The sequence below is a fragment of the Nymphalis io genome, chromosome 2 (assembly GCF_905147045.1).
Source record: "Nymphalis io chromosome 2, ilAglIoxx1.1, whole genome shotgun sequence".
Taxonomy (NCBI): domain Eukaryota; kingdom Metazoa; phylum Arthropoda; class Insecta; order Lepidoptera; family Nymphalidae; genus Nymphalis; species Nymphalis io.
The window spans coordinates 2,844,293-2,861,263 of record NC_065889.1 but is presented as its reverse complement, the minus strand read 5'-3'; the positions used below and the strand labels follow the sequence as shown (position 1 = coordinate 2,861,263).

The window sequence follows — 16,971 nt, the reverse complement described above, 5'->3', positions numbered from 1 at the left end:
AATATATAAAGAAATTGTGAAATTTTTGACGTTGACTGTATTGACATTTAATGATAAAAAATACTAAATTATGTTAGTGGATTTATATCATTAATACGTTCTGCTATTGCGAAAATTTTATAAATAAAAGTTTTGTTTAATGAAAATAATTTTTTAACTGAGAGAGCAGCGTCATCTACCCAAAACATTAAGTCAATAGTGTCACAAAAGAGTTCTTTTTTGTAACACTAGATGCCAGTAATCAATGTTTGTTTTGCGGTTGTGTGTGAAACTCGCGAGATGTCAGTTCGCTCGAGTAAGTTTATTCCGCTTTGTTTTGCGGAGGTGAGAGGACATGGTGTTGGTGTGAATTTCGTAAACGCGTTGTGTTTAATGTTTTTCTTGTAAAAAGTATTTTTGAGTGAATAGACGTTTAATTTTATAAGTAAAGTGTTTTCTTATTCGAACGACAGTTGTGTATGCATTCGAGTACTTGGAAAATAGTTACATTTACGCAATTGTGCGAGCGACTCGATGTCAATAAACTTGTCGGTGATATTTTATGGGAAAGGTGTGCCGCGTCGCTAATACCTGTTCGCGGCGGGAGGGTGCATGAAATCGGGATGTTGGCGGAGACGGGTGGCGCCTGAGCGTATGGTGCCATGGTGTCGTAGATAGGGAAGAGGTGAGTGGCATTAGATGGTGTTCGGGGCCGCAGCAAGGCAGCGGGCTGAAGCGGTGCGCGCGGGGCGGACTGGCGTGCATTCACCTCTGACCCGCGCGCGGGGCGAGCGACGCTCAAGGTCGGTGCGCCGCCTGAAGGTCGCTCGTCACGTGACGCGAAGGGTGCCTACCCCCGCCCCTCGTCTTGTAGCGTCCCTATGTTTGTTTGGGTTGACTGTCGCGCACTTAAGTGATTAATTATTTTATTAGATTTTAACATTTTTTTACTAAAATCATTTTCTCATTTAATATTATAAAGGTTTACGTGTAACTTACAAGTAATGAAGTTTTAAAAAAGTTATAATATTTCCAAGTTATAATTCAATCATAACAAGTGTTTTTAACGTCAAATTAGGCGCATCAAAACTTTCTGTGAAAAATAAAGTCGTTTCATAAAAATATATTATTGATAGCGTCACATATTTTATGTTGCTGTCGCATAGCTTAAAATTTGCATATGAAGTAACGGTATACCATAGAAGCTCGATGACTATTTGAAATTACAACTTAGTATGCGATTATCATATCCTCTACCACTCTAGGCACGATTTTATAAACAGTGAAGGGTATAAGGTTTCATGTATAATTTAACAAATGTCACGTAATAAGTCGTAAGAATGTATATCGTCAAAAGGAACTTTGTATTATCTGATTACTGTGATAACTGTGCACCTAGAGTTTATTGTTATTATTTGGAAAGCGATATACTATCAATCCACGATTTCACTGATCTGGCGTTTATAAAATAACAAGGTAATACAGTACGTTGTGTAGTTTAACATAATTTAAAATAACGTAGATGTTAACTTAAATTTTAGTTTAAAATGTAATTAAGTCCACCAAATGTGATATAAGTACATATAAATGAACCAATGCAACTATTTGAATTGGTAATAAATCCTACTGTATTTACCGAATGTTCACGAAAATTACCCGTATTTTATAGTATCTACCTAAATATTTGAATTCAGGCGTACTAATGTATCGTTTTAATATATTTTGATTGACGATTGTGTGAGAATTATAGCACAAAATATACGACTTTGACGACATATCAGTGTGTATATTTTTATGATAAAAAATGTAGTATTAATCACTACTTTCAACATCGTGTGAACTCTTTCGAAAATTCAACTTGAAATGACCGTTTAATCGAACATAATTGGTGTCTTTAATTGTATAATTTATGCAAAACTTGAAATAGTCTTCGAACTCTAACAAAATAACACCGGGCCCCACGGCTCTTTCGTCGAGACACGTTCTCGACAAAAAAAGTTACATATCAAGGTCAAGATTTTGATATATCAATTATAAATCGCCACTTGATTTAAATAACGAATTGTTTTCTTGATAGGTACAATGTCTGACTTCTAATAACTTTTTTTAACTTTATCGTGGAAAATGTCCGAAGCGAAAACATTAATAAAATCTTGGTTTAACTCATCAACAAAACATTATAGTACTAAATAAAAATCCTATTTATACCATAATAGTTAAACTTGTTAAAGTTTATTTGGTTATTTCGCAATATTTATCAATTTCGCTTACTTATGAATCATTTCTTAAATATTCTATAAACATCTTCGTGGAATCTTTTCACTATATGAAAAGTTAAAGGCTTACGGGTATTCAGAAAGGCAAAAGCAAAAAGTATTCGTATATATTGACAACAAAAATATGTTACAAAATATATAACATCTTTAACGCGTTAGTTCTTTTTAAACTATTGCATCTATTGCATTTTCTAATAATTCAAAAGATATTATTAAATATATTGGTTTAAAAAAAGGCATGGACCATCTTATTGTATCTAGGCAATAATTACTCACCATTATATTATCTTTAACCATACTAAAAACAAAAAATACTTTACTCATTCACAGCTGGTAACACAATAACAATACAATTAATAAATAGAATTAAACCCTATTTTTCATATTGATAAGAAAATATATATGTATATATTTTAATTATGCTAATTTTGTTAACTGTTGATTTATATACTGTATACGTATATTGATTCATAACGTATTACCTCTGGTAGACACGCCTTCATATGTTAATGATTTCGACAGACAAAGCTGTATAGTACATGCATGTGGGCAGTAATTGTATTGTCAATCTGAATAGGTATGTAATGAAATGGTTCCATGTCTGACAGACTGTGATAAATATAAATAATATAACGGTATTAATTATTAAGTCAGGAACACGTGTTGCATGTTCGAAAAATAAATGCTACTGAATATAGTACTATTTTAGTGTTACAAGAATATGAAATTTAAGCATGTCTAAAAGGCTAAACAGTCTAAACTTAAAGCAGATGAAACTGCGAAACATTGCTGCTTATATAATAATATTATATAATAAAACCTTTTTATAAACGCTCTGCATCTTCTGGTATACGTTTTAATGTATAGTTTAGTATGGTTTTCAATGCATAACAAAAATACTGTTCATTTAATTCGTAGATTATTTTTTTTATTTAAATATATCATACGTGAATTTTATTTATTGGTAAATTAAAAAAAAATTGTTTTAAATTTAATTTAAAATTTTGTAAGATATATCATTAACGTGTTTAACGGCCTCAACTTTATTTTCATTGAACATTAATGTTCAAAATAATAAATAATGTTCATTAATGTTTAAAAATAAAAACTTGCCTCTCAATTATTTCTTTAGCTTTTAAAGATTTAGATATTTCTATAATGATGGTAATGATATGAGTTTGTAAACAATACAACATGAAACGTACACAAGCCTCAAAAGGGCTTCATTATTCCATTGCTTCGGTGTTGAACCTTAGATTGGTATAAATAGGTTTATTCATTACGGTAATGTTTCCAAATAAGGATTTTTTAACTATCGCTGTTGTAATCAGATCACATATCTTTCATTACCGTTCTAACAGTGGTTTAATTACAAAATGAATGTCGAAATAGAATCTAAACTGGCTCATTGTTTACTCAGAACCGGATGGTTGTGATTAATCGTTGATCTACTCTAATTAGATATTAATTTAACAGTTAACTTTTTTTGTTTACTTGTTTTGTTTTACAATAAAAAAAAAAACATTTTAAAATTAAAGAGTTTAAAAATTAAACTTTATAAGATATTAGTTTAACTTAATACACGCACTCACTCACTCTGTGATTTAATCTCAGTTGATAACAAAAAATCTTCTAAAGATGAAGATTTTGATATATAAATTCTAGAAACAATGAAATTGGTGTGTTGGTCTTGTTTTGTTATTCGAATAAACGATATATGGGAAGCAATATAAATTTTTTGATAGCATTACGTCATATATTGCTCGCTACAATTGTATATTAAAAAAAAAAGGATAACAACTATAATAAAAATTTGCAGCTATCCAAACTGCAGATCGCGTTCACGAATCACGACCTCGAATTTTATTTAAACAGAAATAGACTTGTTTTGACGGCCTCTTGGCATTTTGTCACTACCTTGATACAAACACAAATGCCGATATGAAATGCAATAGAAGTTTTATTTGAAATGTATTTATTTACAAGGACTTATGATTCATTCGTTTATCATTTTGTACATGTTAACGCCTCATTTAGTATAAATAAACCTGTACTCAAACGACTTACTTAAATATAATTTGCGCTAGCATAAATATAATATAAATTATACAGATTTATAAGAACAAAAGCAATACGTCATGAATAAACCGATACAGAAGTGTATAAAGGCATTGCATAGTGAATAAATCGTAAAAAAGGTAATAAGGTTGAACGCGACTGTACTCTCACTACTTTCACGTTTGCTTGTGTGCGTTAGTGTGCGCGGCCGGTGACCTTGCTATCAGGCGGAAGCGCACGGCCGTATGAGTCAGCGCGTCTGTAGGGAGCAGGGACCTTCACGTCTATTCCCATTTTGTTTCTAGACTTTGAAAAAATTAAATTTAAAAACGAGATGTTCTCTCTATAAAAATATATCAATTTTCGTATGTAGAATTGTTTTGATGTTCTACTTTCCTCCTTAATCGGATTATTGGAATTACATTAACCAATAAATGAACAGAGAATCGGCTTTAATGTGTAGCGCGAAATTAACTTAAACATCAGTGTTTTCAACATGACTCATAAGCCGCGACAAATATATATTTTTTTTATAAATTCTTATAAGTTCTTTATACGATGTACTAATATTCGTATTTAAAATGTTCTATCCAAACATATTTGCGTCGCACCTCGATCGTAACAAATTTGTACATCCTTTTATAATGTTTCAAAGTACAATTAACAAGGGATTAAAAATTGTCTTCCGATGCCAATTGATTTGTTTTCTCGTTAAATAAACCAGCCGGTAAAGGTTTACACATATGCATGTGTTAACATGCGTCATGCACATACGTGGAAATAGTAGTTTTGTGAATTGAATAACATAACATGCGCATGTAAAACGGGTTCTATAAATTAAAAAAATCTTATAGAAAATCTTATTTATTAAATAATGTTTGTTTTATTTTTATTCAACTAATTTGCCAGCTTCGCTCAGCATAAATGAAATTTTAATGTTATTTTTCGAGATGGCCCAGTGGTTAAAACGCGTAAAGCGATAACGTTGTAAGAAAACTAGAACGAAGAGGAGGCCTTAGTTTACTTACTTTTTAATTTAAACGGATAATAGCATAATATGACATACGTTATCAGAATTCCTCTTGCTATTCGTGGGCCAGCAGCTTGATTAAGTAACATAAAACGCATAAACTTTGTCGTATATAATATGGCAAGATGTTTATATAAAGCGCTTTAAGCATAATATAAACAGACTGAAAGGTGCGCCAACACAAAACTCCGTTCTTTGTTTAAATTTCTCTTTCAGGTCCCGTTCCGATTGGTTTTATTGAGGTCGCGTCCATTTTAATTTATTTATCCGTTTGAATAAAATTAATTATCTGTATTTTCTTTGTTATTTTTCTTTTATAAAAGAGTGAGGTTTTGCTTTAATCTGTTATTAATTTAAATTCTAACTAAAGAGGTTATTTATTCGTAATTCTAATCTTAAATATTACTAAAAAAAACATTTTTTTCCTGAAATTGGAATATTATTTTATAATATAACCACCCGCTTCAATTAGGAAGGGTATACCACGCGACGCTTTTAAACGACAGGTTATTTTTTAAACTTTAAAGTTTAAGTTAAAGTAAATTTAAAGTTTAATAATTAAATAGAATGGCATATAGAAGATGCCTGTTTTATGCCGAATATTTGAATATGTATGTGGAAACCGTTTCTTGTAACACTTATATACGGAATACCAGTTTAGTAGCTGTATTATTACTTCTTTATATTTCAGATTAATTTGTACGTAATTGTTGTAAATAAAAAACAAATTAAGTAAAACATTAATTTTGCACTTTGCCAATTATTGCAATGACATTGGTAATGATAGCGAAAGCTCGGCTTGTTAATTAATGTAAATAAAAATACTGGAAAACAATATATAAAAGAAAAAAAAAACAAGCAAAATAAATAATATAAGTAAGAAATTTTAATTCTAAATTTGATAAACCTTTGCGCATGTGCTAAGGACACTCAAAATAATTTAAACACGACCAACATAACGGCTAAGAAGAACTTCATTTTATCTATGTCATGGTTTGTATTTTTGTTGTTTGGTATTATTTTTTAATAATTTATACCATTACATATTTAAATTACATTATATTAAGCACAGATAATAAATAATTTGGATACTCGACGAGCCGATTGGCATGGTTGGTAGATACTTGTTTTTCACGCCGAATGTTGTGGGTTCAATTCCAACTCAGGACAGACATTTATGTGCACGAACATGTCTGTTTGTCCTGAGTCAGGGTGTATTTATCTATATAAGTATGTATTTACAAAAGAAAAGTAGTGTGTGTAGTATATCAGTTGTCTGATTTCCATAGCACAAGCTTTGTACAAGCTTAATTTGGGATCAGATGGCCGTGTGTGAAAAATGTCCCAGGATATTATTATTATTACTTATTAGAATGATTCATTCGTGCCTTCGCTAAAAAAAAACAAAGTGATTAATTTTTGCTATGACTCCGGTTTTAAAGTAGTATATAACTTCCTAAAACAGGTGTCGTGTGGTCAAACAAGGACAAAAACTAATTCAATAGCCTCTGTATAAGGTGATGAATTCACTAATATTTAAATATAATATCGTGGCATTTAATATCTTTTAAATATCGCTTAAAATTAAAGAAGTTCATTTTTTACTGATGGATTATTTTTGTGCCAACACTTATTTCTATTATATAGGTTTTAATGTATACTTAAATAAAAATACCGTTTCTACATTAGATCGGATTTGTTCGAAACAAAAGAGAGCATTCAAATAGCAATAAACATTTTTTTTCTTTCGTTTTATTTAAAAATATAGAGTATATATTTACGATTTTTTTAAATAGTCTTAAATAGCCGAGATGGTCCAGTGGCTAGAACACGTCATTCTTAATAGAAGGCTGCAGGCTCAAATCCGGGCAAGCACCACTGAATTCTTATAAATTAATTATTTATTTTTATTACATTGGTTTCAAGGTACAGTATTCAAGTAATCATACTTGAATACTGTATTTTTATTAGAAGTTAATTGTTTAATAATTAACAAGATTATTATGTAATAATAATTAATAGTCGATTATCATAATTAATCAATTGAACACAGCTCTTTATAAAATCAGATAATCAAATAATTAAACAGGTAAATAAAGGATATCATAGCGTGCAATTGAATAACTCTAAGTCTAAATATAAAGTCTCGCAGTCCTTAGAGTTCGATATCATAGGATTAATAATATTTATAAAAAATACAAACTAAATTTTAGCAATAAATAGTAAGCTGACACAACATATTATATTATCAACACCACAAATACCATTATAAAGCATGATCATTTAAAACTATTTAAAAAAAATCGTTTACGTAAAGAAATTTTTACAGTTGTAATTTTTTCTTATTTGCACCAATTTGATTTCGAAAACAATGTCAATATTCTATTGTAAGTTAATTACTAAGGCTTTTGTAATAGAAGGCTGACTTTATATAAAAAACGTTATTTATGAAGAGTTGTGGTAAACTTGTTACGAACGAAATAATTAAAAAGCGCGCAACTGAGGTACACGTGACGAAGTGAAACTTTACCGTATAAAACGTTATATAATGAAACGTTATGATAAAAGTTCATTCCTCTATCCTTATAAATAGTTTCACAGGTAAAAACCTTGACATTGGTCGTTTCTAATATTTGCCTTATATAATATACCTGTTCTTTAATATGATTTCTGTTTTCACAGAATTTTCGTATGTGTGCCTTATAAATTTCCTTATTATAGTGTATATTTATATTGTATTACTAATAATATAATAATATACCTTAAGGTTCGATATAATTTCCTTTGTACGATGCAATGTAACAATGAAACTTTTCAATTAATCACTTTGTAAATAATATATAGTAAAGTTTAGGATTTATATTAATGCCCATATGGTGTGAAAACTCAATTCCTAAATATAATCTCAATACACAAACTTACCTGGGATTAAAAAAAAATAACATTTATATTCAATTCATACTTTACACACATCAATAAAAATTGTTTTTATTTCATCGTTAGCAATTACACAAGGTTAATTCCTACCTGCCGACCTGCGCCGCCGAATCAATTCATTAGCGCCCCGGGCTTCGTCTGCTTTGAACGAGGAGTTTGTGCCGCTTGCGCAAATGCATTTATGTATTGCGTTTAATAAGTGAGTCGATCTCTATTGGATGAATGGGGAACGCAATACAAATATAATAGACTGAATTGGAGAAAATAAAAAGTGATTGTTTATTGATATAATAAATTTCTATATATGTACATGCCCTCTGTAAATACTTACTCAATATAGCCGCTTGCATGCAAGCGAGATAGATGCTTATAGGCGGAGATGAGGCGGGGGCAAAATTTTTATTCAATCTGGTGCAATATATACACTTAAGGGTCTTAGTCGCTGTAATCTATTTGTAAGTCATCAATTAAATATTACGTTTTTAGAAGTGTTTATTTACCAACAAAGCATTGTAGTTTTATCACCTTTTATCCGCATGTTAGGGGTGTTATAAATTGTATGTGCTTTTTGTACTCACGACAACGTGTTTGCAATTTCATAACGATGGGTTGCGTAGTTCAGACGTAAAGCGTAACAAACAAACGAAGCCACTATCGCATTTATAATATTGGTAAGGATAGGTACTTAGCTTTAAATAATATCATATTATTCTACGGCAATATAACTATGTTAACATTTATTTTTCTTTAATTCAAACACTTTGTAGCAATTACGTAGCTATTAGTATAGTTTGAGCTTCATCAACTATTTATATCCACTTGCATCTACATAATACATAATATATATATTTAAAGTGGTACGTATTTGAATTCTAATTCTCGATGTTTCGTTATTCTTACCAATCACAGGCTTCAATGTATTAATTACTATGTTAACGAACGTATTACTTAATATTTTCTGTTACTATGTCATTTATTTTAAATAAATTGTAGATTGTCAATTTGACAACCTATCGGTAAGTAGCTATCGACCATAGACATTACCATAGACCATATTACGCCATAGACCAATGCGACACTAACCTTGGAAACTAAGATGTCCTTTGTGCCTGAATATAGTATAAGATGACAAAAATATTATTTAGAATGACAGTGATTTCGAGTTTTAAATAAAATAAAATAAATTGGACTATGTAAGATGGATTTTTTTTAAACCTGTGGTAGATCCTTCGGCATAAACTCTACCGATTTAAATCACTGCGTTCGTCTATCTGTCTGAACGCGATAACCTCAAAAACTGCCCAAAGGATTTTTATACGATTTACACCCATTGACAGAGTTATTTATGAGGAAGATTTAGGTGTAAAAATTAAAAAGGTTTTATGAAAATTAGCTAAAATATTATTATAAATGCTAAAGATGTCGGAAAAATAGTCTAGGAGCTTTACTGACGTGTGCCGCGTACACCACTAGAGTTATTTACGATATAAACCTTCTATGTAGATCCTGAACGGTTAGCTAGTATAATTATGGTATAAATATAAACTGGTGGTAGGGCTTTGTGCAAACTCGTCTGGGTAGGTACCACCCACTCATCAGATATTCTACCGCAAAACAGCAGTACTTGATATTGAGTGGGACAAGGGACATAAAATCTTAGTTCCCAAGGTTGGTGGCGCATTGGATATGTAAGCGATGGTTGACATTTCTTACAATGCCAATGTCTTAGGGCGTTGGTGACCACTTACCATCAGGTGGCCCATATGCTCGTACGCCTTCCTATTCTATATCAAAAAAATCATATATATAATAGATTTCAACGGGTCATTTGTTTCAAAAATAAAAATGTAACTCTTAAGAAAAAAAAACAAAATATTGGTCTTTTAAACAATTTTATTATAATCGATAGATCCCTAAGTAAATGATCTTGCATTTACTGGAGCACATCACTGTGACCCTAGCGGTAGTATTGTGACACGATTCCCGTACGACATAGATATTTATTCTGTGCATCGTCAACCGTTATGTGATACTGTAATGATATTATATATTTATCTGTTTGCCAATGAATCTGTGCAGAATGACGTACTTTATAAGTAAAAATAATTCGATCTATTTTTCTTAGTAACATGAAAATCATATACAGTAACAGCCAGTTAATGTCCCACTGCTGGGCCTTATTATCTCCATTTTGAGAAGGTTTGGAGCTTATTCCACCACGCTGCTCCAATGTGGGTTGGTAGAATACACATGTGGCAGATTTTTAATGAAATTAGGCACATGCAGGTTTCCTTACAATGTTTTACTTCACCGTCAAGCACGAGATGAATTATAAACACAAATTAAGCACATGAATATTCAGTGGCGCTTGCCCGGGCTTGAACCCACGATCATCGGTCAAGATTCACACGTTCTAACCACTAGGTCATGTCGGCTATATGATTTATTTTAATATTTGAAGATCCATAACTTCAAGAGTCGTATTTTATTTTCGTTTTGTGACATATGTTGGGGAAGAAGACATGTGTAGTAAAGTAAACGTAACGATGTTTTGTGTCGATATTTGTGAAGCTGTAATTATGAACATACAAACAAACAAATACAACTAAACGGTCTTATAATATTGGAATAGTTCCAAATTTAAAATTATTCAAGTATTTTATATTTTATTAATTACTAGCTTCACTTCACTTCAACCACGGCTACGCCTGTTTGTGAGGGATGTTGTTGGGTAGCCTAAGTGTCAAATCAGGATATAAGCTATCTCAATTTCAAATTTCATCCAGATCCCAATTACGCGCATAATATTAGTAGGAAGTATATATCTATGTGTTTAACGTACACAACGATACATTTGGACTGTTTTAAAAAATGGAATGTAAAAAACATATTTCAAACTAATATGACATTGATAGTTTTGATTCCGAACGATATTAATATCATATCGGGTTACAAAAAATGGTCGTAGTGAGCTGTGAGTTTATTTCTGTCGACAGTCGATACAAAAACTGAGTAACTTATTAAGAACATGATCGCCTGTCTAGCAAAAATATAGTAATTGTACATGAAGAAATAGCAGCGGCTTATATATTACAAGAACATGACATACATAATTGTCACATCGATAAAGCCTCTAGTCTAAATTTAAAGTGAATGCGATGAAACTGCGAAGCACTTAAATAATAATACATTATGCTATTATATTCTATAATCTCCGAAATGTTCTATATATTCTAGTATAACTTTTATGTATATTGTTTTAGTAGTTTTTTCAGTAAGGCATTACAAAGTTCTCCTCGTTTATTTTATTACTATGGATTTATATAGTATACACGAATATAAATGATGAGTACATGTCAAAATGAACATTTGAATCTTAACCTAAGAACGTGAATATTTTGAATTTTTTTTTTCTTTTTTTTAATGGTTTTTTTTTCCTTGCGGCATGTCAAACCTATCGTACCTTAAGCTATCTTACATATCAAATTTCATCTTATAGGATTTATAATTACGTTACATACTGACAGACAGACATCATACTGCATATTGCTTTGGCCACTGTAAACGTGGGATCTGATAAAATTTTGAACTTGAAATCTAGCCAAGAACCGCTGAGCTATCTTCTATAAAAATAAAACTGATGTTTGTTCTCTATGAGTTTCCACCGTCGATTCGATTGTGGTGAAAATTTGGTCAGTTGGTCTCCGTATGAAAGGTTGCTAGCCTAAAAATACTAATTTTTTGTATGTTTGTTGTATAATGTAACAGGTATTAAATATATGGACACTAATTTTACTTAAAGAGTTCGTTTAAACGTGCAAATCACCGTACCGATCAAATAAAAAAATACATTTCATAGTATTTCAATTCAAATAATTAATATTCAATTCTCAAGAATATAGAAGAAATAGGCTATTTAACACCAGGAGGGCAGGGCCTCCGTGAGCCGTAGCGTGATGACGTATAACGCAGGTGTTTTCATAATTCGTTTAATACTCACTCAGCATGTGCCGACTGCCGGTTGATATTCCGCCACATACGCAACGGAGTAGAATGGTAGACTAAGCTCCTAACCTTCTTCTTAAAGAGAGCGGATGAATTTGCCCAGTGGTGATCTATGTATATGTATACGTTATATTTGCTGGGTGTATAAGGTGTGCTAATTTCTGCTTATTGCAAGTTTAAATTATATGTTAACCTTTTTGATATACTTAGTTTTCGATTCGGTTCTTTTGTGTGTATGTATATTTGAGAATTTTGATTATATTGATTTTATTATTTTTTATAAAATTCATTTATTAGGTATTTTGTTTGTAGTGTCATATTATACTTGCTTGAATGTTCGGTTCTAATAAGAACTAAACGATGTTTGATAACAATAGAATTAAAACGTGACCACTATATTTGTTAATTCCCGAATCCCGATCGAACCACAACTGGTTTGTTGTTGGTAAAGTAGGATAAAGTTAAACGGCAACGATTACGTTTCGATTCGATTGCGATAGTGACAATTTTGTTTGTAGCATTGAATCCAACGCTTAGATCAAATCGATTTATTACCAAAAATGTTACCCATGATATAATATGAATGTAACAAAAAATATGCAGATGAGTATCATCTTCAGTTTTGGTGTATATTCAATAGAGTTATTGTCTCAAAGGCATGAAATGGTGGTTATAAGCAAAAGAATTAAAGCAATTTAATATCAAATGTAGTTACAAACATTAAAAGTGTCGAGTCGATTGCAAAACGAGCGGGTCAGGTGAGCGTAGCAAGATTTCAAATTTCATCCGTTCACGTACATTCTGACCCCGGCTTGCGTCATTAAAAGTAAAAGGCCGCTAGGCGGTCTTCGAGTTCAATGCTTTATTTTTTTTGTAATAAATATAATACGCACAAACCTACTCTAATGAGGTAATAAAGTTTAATTCGAGTGCAATTTTGTAACCTAGGCGAGATTAAATTCACCGCGCAGACCGCGTGGGTATACTCCGGAGTCCGTTCTACGTAGTATATAAATATTGAAATTGGATTAAAATATATATATTGCAATTCGAATAATCGAATGATTTATATAACAAATACTTTTGTATTATGAACCTTATGTCAAAGTAACAAGAGCTATATATTTACATAAGTCCTTGAACGAGAAAGCCACTTATACATCCTCGGAGGTTTCGCAACGGTTCAACCATTCGAAATTCGATTCGAGGAACCCATTACAGCGTGACTCACGGCACGGGAACAGGTCTTGACTGGCGCCGCCATGTGCTAAGCTTCGGTTACAATGCGAAATTTTTAAATGACCTTGAGTTTGAGTTGAGAAATTACGAGTTATTTCACGACTATATTATGTATTTCAAACTGTTTACATTTTATATATCAATCGTAATGTACTAGGTATATATAATTCATTCTTTTGATATGGAAGTTATCGTAATCAATTGTTTTCGATCAAGTGTGCTTAGTTCTTTTTTCGTCGAAAGAATTATGCTGTTCTGTGAGAAAAAAATCTAATCTCACCACAGAAAACGGCCGTGAAATGTCAGAACGTGATATGCGACAATAAACATGATGATTATAACATTTTTAAGAATACAGGGATCAAAATAGTGTTTCACCATAAGTCGGTTATCAACATTTCACGAGAGAGTTCTTACAGAATAGCTCTGAAGAAACTACAATGTTGACTTCACACAAACCATTATAATGAACATGTAACATTATTTTTATAGAACGGTTTGTAGATGCCGACGAGCATATGGGCCACTTGATGGTAAGTGGTCACCAACGCCCATAGACATTGTCATTGTAAGAAATGTTAACCATCGCTAACATCACCAATACGCCACCAATCTTGGGAACTAAGATGTTATGTCCCTTGTGCCTTTAATTACACTGGCGCATCAATCTTGGGAATTATGTGTAATATATAACTATATTATCTTATGTCTCTTGTGCCTATAGTTATACTGGCTCGTTCTTTAAACCGGAACGCAATATTACTAAGTACTGCTGTTTTGCGGTAGAATATCTGATGAGTGGGAGATACCTACCCAGACGATCTTGCACAAAGCTCTACCACCAGTAAATTACCAGTAAAGTTTCCATTCATTTCATCAAAATAGATTTAGAATTTTTATAATAATAAAGAATATTATTTTCTCTAAGGCTGCTTCTAGACTTCCAAGTATTTGTTATACTTATTTAAATTAACCAATCGCCTTGTTATCTATTTGCATTCTTAACCTCTCATATCGAAGATCACAATCTTAATTGTCGTTCTTATTTTAAAATGTTAATATGTCTGTTCATTCTTCACACACGCTATAATACCGTAACATGCGGTAATTATCACAATTTTTTTTTTGTATTATAACTGTCAGTGCCGTTACGTGTTAATTATGGCCGTGCCTTTACATTATTTCGTATTTCGTCTTGAGTCACCGGCAAGAGGTCTTGGAGTCGATCTCTTAGTCATAGCTGTTATAGTTATCAGATATTTTCGGTACGAATCCCATTTATTATCTATTATTCTGTTTGATTAAGTATTACAAAACTTTAATACTTAATTAAGGATAATAATTATACCTTGATTCAGATTAGAACCATTCAAATAAAATATATTTTTCATACGTCTTAACTTTAACTACTCCACGGATTCATTTATATTTATATCATAGATGAATCAAAAATTAAAAAAAAAAAAACATTTTTTTTAAATAATGGGTATAATGTTTTTATAAATAACATTTCAATCGAATAGAAAAATGCAAATAAATGTAAGTTAAGTAACAGCTTGTGAATGCCCCACTGCTGGGCTGAGAACTCCTCTCGCTTCGAGAAGGTTTCGAGCTTATTCCAGCATACTGCGGTAGATACATGTGGCAGAATTTCAGTGAAATTAGACACACATTAGTTTTCATACGATGTTTTCCTTTACCGCGTAGCACGAGATTATTATAAACACAAATTAAATGCTCGCCTGGGTTCGAACTCGCGATCATCGCTTAAGATTCACGCGTTCCAACCACTGGTCCATCTCGGCAATTAAATGTAAGCTCAAACAAAAATTATGATGTTAACACAGAACAGGTACCTAGGTAGTGCGGATAAAACAAACGATGACAGTTTTTTTTAAGATGAAACAAAACTAGTAAATGTTTTTTATAGATCAGCTTAAATACCAAGCATGATTAAAGCATACAAATATTTCCGGAGGACGGTTTTTGTCCTATTTGACCACGTCGATTGAGTTAGTCATATTTCGGACTGGTATGGATTTATAACTCGATATAAGGTTAGCTAATTTAAATAAATATGACGTCGATAATTTGGTAAATATTTTAAACTTATATCTATGATAGATCAAGATGGGTTGCTGATTAAAAAAATAATATATACATACATAAAAAAATCCAATAATAATACATATTTTCTGACAGAAAATATATTTGAGCCAGTGTAATTACAGGCACGAGGGACATGGCATCTTCGTTTTCAAGTTTGGTGACGCATTGGCGATGTAAGAATGGTTAATATTTCTTACATCGCCAATATCTATTCGCGGTGGTGACCACTTATCAGGTGGCCATGAAAAAAAAATGAAATATTCAAAGTTCAAACTCAAAAGGACTGACTCCATATTCTGAACGAATGTTACGATAAATAAAAGCTGAAATTGTCACAAAGAAAATACAATGACAACCAAAAATTTTTAGTCAATATGATAGTTTAACTTTACCCAGGAACATTCATATTGCACTATGTCGAGGTCAATAGCTTCATTCTATTAACTATGGAGTCAACACTAGATTAAATAATTCGATTCCTACGCGATGACTCAGTGATACATGATTCTTTTGTTCAAAGGCAAGTTCAGCTTTAGTTTTTTTTTAAACTTAAAAATACGTTCACAACGTCACTGAATTTATTTATGCAAATTTTATTTTTTATGATTGTTACGAAAAAACAGTGAGCGTCCTTGGTTAGTAAAAAAGAAAAAAAAATGAAACATTGTTCTTTTTCTACAGAACCTTTTTATTATGCGCTTATTTAAATATCGAAGCTTAATATTATACATTTATATTGAATTAATCAACATTTCAGACAAAAAAAGGTCGAAAACTGATACAATTTCATCGATAACACATTCAACAAATGCTTTCAAGAAACAAAACAATCGTTTACAAAGCTCGCTCGTGAGGTGTCAACCTTCGCGGAATGCGGCTGCAGCGACCCATTTTCATACTCTTCCCGTCACTGTACGCCCCACCAACTCGTTACTGTACCCCCCGTCCTTTACTCGTCACTGCTTGGTACCGGTATCGTGCCCTCGATGCGTTTGATTCCGTGTTGCGAAAATGCGTTTGCGTTTGTTTCACTACAATTTAAAATGACAATATCTTATTTAATTGACAAATGATATTTAAATTATTAATTTTAGTAACTATATTATTAACCTTCGTCACTATAATTAACCAACTTTGTTATTGTTACTCTGTGCCGTAAACACTTTAAATATTAATTTCTAGTCAGCAATTGTATAAATTATAAAGCTTAATTGACTATTTTGCATTGAAGACAAAATATATATGTTATAAAACAAATAGAACTTTCAAACATTTAAAATATCTCGGATAACTACGTTGTTTAGTTTGTGTAACATATGACAATACAAGGTTCGGTTA

General features: G+C 31.6%; 1 protein-coding gene across 1 annotated transcript in view; it reads left to right on the top strand.

The window, feature by feature from the left end:
- Positions 1–336: 336 nt before the first annotated feature.
- Positions 337–16,971, top strand: part of LOC126777182 (nuclear hormone receptor FTZ-F1 beta) — a 38,238-nt gene continuing 21,603 nt past the window's right edge. Inside the window, exon 1 of the mRNA XM_050500152.1 lies at positions 337–664. The gene's annotated coding sequence lies outside the window, so the exon portion shown is untranslated. The remainder of the gene's footprint in view (positions 665–16,971) is intronic.